Here is a 9,229-nt window from a genome sequence, read left to right as displayed (position 1 = left end):
CCTAAAGTGTAATTATCAAACTTAGGTCACGTTTACAAATATGTTATTTTAGTGATTTTTTAGTTTTTTATAAATAAATAATAAAAAAAATATGTAAAAAAATAAAATAAAAAATAATGTTAGAATTTGTAATGATTTTTAAATTTTTTTTTTTGATTAAAATATCTAATTGTTAAACTAGACCTTTAATGTCCACTTCAGTAGACAATCTAATAACTAATTATATATAGTGGGAATCAACAACAAATCCGCATATACCTCTGATAATTAGACATGATACATAAATTAATCACACAAATCGTATATAGAATATGTAGAAAGAAATAAAATTTTATAAAATTTTGTTTATGAGATTATACTTATTGATTAGTGATTGATTGTTAATTTATACAGTATGCTATAGAGTAAGGTTTTAATTGGTTAATGAATTGTAAATATGAGTAAGAATATGAGTAAGATATATTGAATGTGAAATTTTATGATCTTTGTGTTTTTGGCTATGACATATTGTGTTATTAATTATGACACATTGTGTGTTAGTTATGAAATTATTTGATTATGATTCAAAAGTTGTTTGATTATTCCTAATGTGATGTTTGGTTATAACTTAATTTTTTTTTTTTTTTTTTAAATTGTGACTTCCACACTACTAAGTTAAGTCATTTGTGACAATCAAATTCAAAAATGGCAAAACTTACATATCACAAGTTTGACATAATTATATTAAGTTTCCTTAATATTTTAATTCACACAACATTTTATCTCATTTTCATCAATGTTTCGTTAATCATATAGAAGGTAAAATGATGTTGTGATATGTTTTTATATTAAAATATATATTTTATTTTTGTTTATCCGTATATTTATACACTATCTGTATTAGTTTCAATCACTTTAATTTTACTTGTAAAAGAGATGTTGGTGTAATTATGTTAAATCTATGAACTTTATTGTATTTTTTTTAAACCTCAAATAGGTCTATGTAATTTATCCAAATAAAAGAGTAAAAATTAAGATACTCCTTAACATTTAACAAAAATACAAAAACAATCACTGAATTTATTCAACGTGAGATAATTATTCGATAGTCTCGAACTATTATGTGACATTGTTTATTTGATACTATAAGATAAAGCAAAATTTATTTCGAAACTTTCATATCCATTGAATTAAGTCTAAAAATTATAGTGCTTTCAAATTTTTAATGACTAAGTGGTTGTAAATATTTTGAAATAAGAAATAAAGAGATTTTGTGATAATTATCACATAGACAATATTATAAAATATTTTGAGACTACTTAATAAATAAGTTAATTATAACATTATTTGTTACCTAAGACCATCTTTAATGGTTACTCAAATCTTTCGTCGAATTTGAATTTGATGAAACATGAGTCATTTTCTTGCTCCAACAGTTGTATCAAATAGTATCAAATCGAAGATTTCTCTTTTCTTTCATCAAACTGAGAACCAATGTACTTTTCACCAAATCACTGTTCATTATTGTTGGCAGATGTCCCCCAAATGTCCACCGGATATCTTTCCGGATGACTATCTCAAGGTAAAAAAAAGTGAAAAAATTATACTAACCGGTTGACCGCCCGGTTGTCCCCTCGGTCGACCACTTGAAGGTAAAAAAAAAAATTAAAAAAAAAATTTACACTGGCCAGTCGGTCGGCCGGACATCCGTCCGGTCAACCGTGTGTTCTGATGAAACTCCAAAATTTTTCATTAGAGCACTTAATATCAAATGAAGTTTTTACACAAATTTAATAAAAAATTTAATAATGTGTATTTTTTTTTTATTTAAATGGATTATAGCAGATTACAAACAGAGTACTTGAGCCTATCAGCTGGAAGGGAAAGAACACACCAAAGTTCGTAGGAACCTTCTTACTTTGTCCACGCTCTCTGCTTTCATGACAAAGGTTGCTTCGTAGTGGCAACAATTTCCTGTAGCCTCTTGAAACAATTAACGTAACTATGTTTGTCAATTATTTTTGTTTTAAAAAAATAACAATATTTTTTTGGATAAATTATACTGACCTTTCTTGAGATTTTTGATAAATGTAAAGACTTTTTTTGTGATTTCAATAATTACAGCAACCTTTCTTATTTTATCTGACATTCTTCAAATTTTCCCATTCTGTCAAATTAGAACAAACGGTGTTACTTTCCTATAATAAATGACCTTATTGCCCTTTTTTTTAAATATTAAAAAAATATTTTTGGATTAGAGGACGGATTTGGAAGAAAATGACGTTATTATGAAGGAACAAACAGTGTTTTTGGATTTATTTTTTTTTAAATATTAAAAAAATTTTATGAAAATTTTTATTTTTTTATTTTAAATATATAAATTTTTTATTTTATTTTGTAAGTATTTTATTTTTTTTAATTTTAATATTTAAACTCAAAATACAACTTCACACTTAAATTGTAACCAAACACATAACTCAAAATTCAATTCAAAAATTATTTTCAAACCTCATAACCAAACACTTAACTCGAAACTCTAAACTACTTTCAAAACTCTACACTCAAATCGTCACTAAATACATAACAAAAAATTAAAATATTTAAAAATATATTTATCAAATAAAATAAAATAAAATATTTAAAATGAACAAACAAACAAAAAAGCCAAAAAGCCACAAAAGACAAAATAGGCTATTTTAGCCACAACAAACAAAACATCACATCTAACCCATAATCATTACACTCTTCTCTCACAAAAAAAGTCAAAAAAGCCAAAAACCCAAAAAGTCCTTCCCAAACCAAGCTTTTTAGCCCAGGCTAAAATAGCCAAAAAAGTCAAAAAGCCAAAAAGTCAACCCACTTCCCAAATGGAGGCTAAATATACAACTCAAAACTATTCTAAACTCAATTCAAAAATTATCTTTTCAAAACTCAACCAAACACACAACTCAAAACTCTTTTTAAAACTCAGAACCAAACTTTTTTTCAAAACTCAATTTAAAAAAAAAAGGCTCCGTTTGGTAGAGCTTTGTAACTATGATTTGAGAATATGAGTTGTATTTTGAGTTTGTGTGTTTTAGAATTATGATTTGAATGTAGAAAATTTGTTTGGTTATGATTTTTGAATAAAGTGTTGAATTGAGTGTGGAATTGAGTATAGAATTGAGTTTTGAAGGTTTGATTTGATATGTGAAGTAAAAAAATTTGTTTGGTTATGAGTTTTGAAAAGAGTTTTCAAAACTTAATTCAAATTGCTATAACTCATAACAAAACACATTACTTTCACATTATTGAAAATTTTGATCAACACTCATAACCAAACTCTTTTTAAAATTCAATTAAAAAAATTTATTATTAACAAAAAATAACATTAATCAATTTTTTAATTGAAAATACTACGAAGGAAATAATTTTTTTTCAAAATAAATATTCAAAAAATTTAAATCATAAATATTTAAATAATTTAAATAATCTAAAAAATTTAATAAGTAAAAAATTAAAATAAATATTCAAAAATTTTAAATCGTAAAAATTTAAATATTCAAAAAATTAAAATAATTTAAAATTTTAATATTTTAAATTTAAAAACAACTCTACACTCAAATCGCAACCAAACACATAAAACAAAACTCAATTAAAAAATTATTTTTAAAACTCATAACCAAACACATAACTCGAAACTCTATGCTACTTTCACAACTCTACACTCAAATCGTAACCAAATACATAACAAAAAAATTAAAATATTTAAAAATATTTTTATAAAATAGAGTTTGAATTTATTTTTATAAAATATTTTAAAATTTTAAAAATTAAAATCGTAATATTTAAAAATTAAAATATTTAAAAATATTCAAAAAATTAAAAAAATTCAAAAAATTAAAAAAATTAAAAAATTAAAAAAATCTTAACATATTTAAATATTAAAATATTTAAAATCTTAACAAAATTAAAATATTTTTAAAATATTGATTTGAATGGAGTTTTGAATTATGTGTTTGGTTATGAGTTTTGAAAAGTAATGATTATGTTTTGAATTGAGTTTTGAAAAATGAGTGTAGAATTATGATTTGAAAACCCTAAACAAACACCATACTCAAAAGTGAGTGTGGAACTAGATTTTGAAAACTCCACCAAACGGAGCCAAAAATTTTAAAATTATTTTTTATTTTATTTTTTAAAATTATTTTTAGAATCATGATTTAGGTGTAGAGTCATATTTTGAGTTATGGGTTTTGGAATGAGTTTTAAAAGGAGAAAATTTGTTTGGTTATAAGTTTAGAAAAAAGTTTTGAGTTGTATTTTGAAATTCTTTTGGTATATTTTTTTAGGATAAATATTTTATATTTTAAATATTTATTTATTTATTTTAATGTGCACTATGTTTTATACATTTATGTGCTGTATTTTTTAAAACATTTTATATATTAAAAAAATTTAAAAATTTTATTTTTTTTATTTTAAATATGTAGTTTTTATTTTAAATATTTTTTTAATTTTTAATTTTATAAATATATTTTTAAATATTTTAACTTTTTGTTATTTGTTTGATTACGATTTGAGTGTAGAGTTTTGAAAATAGTGTGGAGTTTCAAGACATGTATTTGGTTATGCAGTAGTGATTGGGGGCCCGAAAACGGGACCCCCGAATGCCCCGAATTTTTTTTTTTTTTTTTTTTTTTTTTTTTTTTTTTTTTTTCAGCAGACGAAGAAGAGAAGGAGGGGAGGGGGAGGGGAGGGGGAGGAAGAACTGGAGGGGGCCTAAAAAATGGAGGAAGAAGACGGAGGAAGAAGAGGTGGCGATCGGCTACAGAGGCGGAGGCGCGGCGACGAGCAGAGGCGGCGATCGGCGACGGAGGCGGAGGCGCGGCGACGAGCAGAGGCGGCGATCGGCGACGGAGGCGCGGCGACGCGATCGGCGACCGGCGACCTGTCTTCCCCCTCTCTCTCTCTCTCTCTTCTCTTTCTCTCCCTCTCCCTCTCTGTCTCTGCGAAGAAGAAGAAGAAGAAAATGGCGGAAGAAAAGAAAAAAAAAAAAAAAAAAAAAAATCAAAACCAAAAACGACGTCGTTTTGGGTTTTGAGCCAAATTCGAGCCACCATTTTCGGGCCCTCAAACATTACTCTTTGGTTATGTGGTTTGAAAATTAATTTTTGAATTGAGTTTTGAGTTATGTGTTTGGTTACGATTTAAGTGTGGAGTTGTGTTTTCAGTTTGAAATATTAAAATTTAAAAAATCAAAATATTTACAAAATAAAATAAAATATTTAAAATAAAAGATTTTAAAAAATTTTAAATAAAAATTATTTATTTAAAATAAAAAATAAAAATTTCTTCAACCTTTTTTAATATTTAAAAAAAATAAATTCAAAAAAGGTCATTTTATGGATCAACAGAGGAACAAGATAAACAAAGGAATTTAATATTTAAAAAAAGTAAATTCAAAAAAGGTCATTTTGTGGATCAACAGAGGAACGAGGTAAACAAAGGAATAAGGACAAGGGTAGTATCGTCTTTTTGTGCTCAAAAGAAAGGGTAATAAAGTCATTTATTTTATGCAAGCAACACCGTTTGTTCCAATTTGACAGAATGGAAACATCTAGAGAATATCAAGTAGAATAAGGGAGGTTACTATAATTATTAAAACTACAAAAATGGTCTCCGTATTTGTCAGAAATTTCAAGGTAAGTGAGTGTAATTTTCTCTTTTTTTTTAAAAAAAAAATTAAAATTAAAAAAATACCAAAAAAAAAAAAAAAGATAAGTGTTTTCATAACTCTCTCCCATCTCTCTAGCCATTCTCCATCCATCTCTCATAATGGTCACCACTTTCGAATCCGGATCACCCGTCGCCTTCCCCTGTCGCCCCCAAAACGACGTCGTTTTGGGGGCGAATTTTTAAGAAAAAAAAAACGCAGAGAAGAGACGCAGAGAAGAGGAAGGAATGAGAGGAAGAGGGAAAGGGAGGAAGGAGGGAGGAGGAGGAGAAGGCTGCCGCCGTCGCAGCCGTTGCAGTAGCTCCACCTCGTCGCAGCACCTGCGACCGCCGTCGAGCTCCGCCTCCGACCCGTCTCCACCTCCTCCTCCTCCTCCTCTGTATTTATGGCCCCCTCCAGTCCGGCCGGCCCTCCTCCTCCTCCTCCCTCCTCCCTCCCTCTTCCTCTCCTTCCTCCCTCTTCTGCGTTTTTTTTTTGTTGAAAATTCGCCCCCAAAACGACGTCGTTTTGGGGGCGACAGGGGAAGGCGACCGAAGATCCGGATTCCACCACTTTCACCTAAGGTTGGCATTTGTCAGGCAAGGTGAGACCGACACTATATAAGAGGAGATTTTGTATCAGTCTAAACCTGACACAATTTTAATATCGCACCTCTACATCTTTTCAAGTCTTGCTAAAAAATTAATTATAAGTTTTAAGCCTATCCATCAGATTATATGTTATTTTATATTTTTAATACATTTCATAATTAAATTTAATCACATTATATTTCTTAAATAAATATAATAGTATCATTATAAATTAAAAAAATTTGTATATAAATTGAAAGATTTCTTCAATAAATTCAATCACATATCACCACAAATGTGAGTTTCAATAAAATCAACAAAAATAAAATCTAAATCCCAAAAAAAAAAATATAATTCAACATATTATAATTAATTAATTTAATAACAGGCTGAACTGGGTTAGGTTGAAAATATAAATCTCAAGTCTAGCTTATTAATATATCGGATTAAAAATGTTGGCTTAATTCGATTCTATAGACTAAAATAACCTTCCAAACCTTAAAAAAATAAAACCGAACCGAGTTAGATGAGCCAAAAGGCCGATGCCTATCCCTACTTTCACCAAAGCTCGACGCTATGTAAATAGCGGCAAGTTTTAGTTTTAATTTTGTGGACATACCAAAATTTTTAGGTTTTTTTTTTTTGTCAATGTGGAATGAAAATTATTTAATTAAAATGGATTTTGCTCCTTCAAAGTCATGTCACTAGGATACAATCAATTCAAAATGGTTGGTGTTTAAGTGAAATTTTACATTGAATTGATAAAGTTGGTTCTATTCTATTGAGAAACGATACAGACCGAATTTTTTTACTAAACCACACCAATTTAAATGGTTCATGGGTTGACTTTTGGACTTTTTGGCTATTTTATCCTGAGGTTAAAGTCTCGTTTGTGATGAATTTTTTAAATTTTTTTGACTTTTGTGAGAAAAAAAATGAAATGATTATGGTTTGAATGTGACATTTTGTCTTATTGGACTAAAAAACTTATTTTGTCTTTTTGTGATTATTTTAGCCAAAAAAATCCCATTTTAACTTATGTCAAACGAAGGATCAGTGCGCTTTTCATTTTACGACATTTTAAATTTGAGTTACTTCTTAAATTTGTAAAATAGTAAATAATTTATATAAAACTATTAAATTAGCCATTTGTACATTATTTAAATATTCAATCCAACCATTCACAAAAACACAAACTAAATAATTAATAAATATTAAGTGTTTAAGTTTCTACTGAAATAGAATTAAAAACAAAATATAGTTTGAAAATTAAAATCTTGACACCAAAACAAAACTAATGTTTAAAACCATCATTCCATAAGACTAAATCACAAGTCCTTCAAGTAGAGTTAAAACAAAAAATTAAAAACGACATAAACATCCGATACAGCTCTATAGGTATGGTAGCAGCAAAACTTTACTCAAGCATATATGAGTGACAAATTAACAATGTCACATTGTCAATATTTATTGTTAAACCTAAAATATTTAAGAAAAAATAAACAATAAATTGAATAATATGTGAAACTTTTGGTCGGTTTTAATTTAATTCGATGCATAAAGTGTTTAAACTGATATCAAATCAAAAATTAAAAAAAATTAATTTTAAAAATTGCATAAACCAATTTATATTAAAAATTGACAAAGTATAATCGATTTGATTCGTTTCAATCGATTTAATTGATTTTTTCAAATTTTTTTACATCCCTACATGTCACATTATAGGACTTGGTGTCTTTGATGATTGTATTGATTTGCGTCATTACTGTAAGTATGATCGCAAGATCTAAGAATGGATGTCCAATGAATCTTAGGGTTAGTTTGGAAAGTGGGTTGACTTTTTAATTTTTTTAACTTTTTTGACTATTTTAGTTTGAGCTAAAAAACTTGATTTGGAAAGAATTTTTTGACTTTTTAACTTTTTAAACTTTTTTTGTGAGAGAAGAGTGTAATGATTATGGATTGAATGTGATGTTTTGTTTGTTATGACTAAAATAACCTATTTTACCTTTTATAATTAAAATAACTAAAAAAAGTCCACAACCTATTTTCCCAAACGGAACTTATCCGTTGATACATGTGACATGTCAAGGGAAGGGACTTTCCAAGGTTTGGGACATAGATATTTTGGAGAAGAGGAAGGGGGTTGTCTTGTCGGCATTGGAATACTAAAAGACAATGCACGTTTTATATTATTGTTGAAAAATGACATATAAAATAATTTTTTAGATTATAATTTTAAATTTAGTAATATATAAAAGAAATAATTAAGAATATATATAAAAAAATAATTATATTAAATATTTTAATAGACCACCACATCATTTAATTTTTTTAAAAAAAGCTTTTAAATTAGAACACTCTTCATTTATTTATTTTTAACACAGGTTGATTTTGGGAAGTTCAAATTTGTGTTATTTCTGCAACTATCCCATGTGTAGGTTAGATGGGTGTGAGAGAGACTGATGGACAAGCTACAAAAGGAGTGACTGACTAGTTTGATTTGAGATATAAAAGTTATGAAAAACGTTACATATTTTTTTTTTTCAAATACTTTTTTGATAAAAAAATAAAAAAATAAATTACAATTATAACTCTTGAAATTTATTTAAATTACAGATTATTTTTTTGTAATTCTAAAAATTACATTATGACCTTGTTTGGGATACCCTATTTTAGTCCATATTTTTAATGACACAAGTTATTTTAAAGTTTTTAATTTCATAACAAATAGGTCTTTTTATTAATAAATTATCAAGTTAATTAACAGTTTTTAATAATGTTAAAATTTATTTCAATAAATAATTCAAATAATTTTATTATTGTATAGAAGAACAGTTAGAAATTTTACTTTTTTAATTAATTCTATTAAATAAAAAATTTTGACAAAGAGACATTTGTAATTTTTCAAATCACATGAGGCAATTCGTATTTTAAGCAAATTTTATGAAATGTATTTATAATC

This window comes from Camellia sinensis, chromosome 6 (assembly GCF_055761805.1).
Source record: "Camellia sinensis isolate YWXY chromosome 6, ASM5576180v1, whole genome shotgun sequence".
NCBI classification, from domain to species: Eukaryota; Viridiplantae; Streptophyta; class Magnoliopsida; order Ericales; family Theaceae; genus Camellia; species Camellia sinensis.
The sequence above is the reverse complement of the archived record's forward strand: the minus strand, read 5'-3'. Positions refer to the sequence as shown.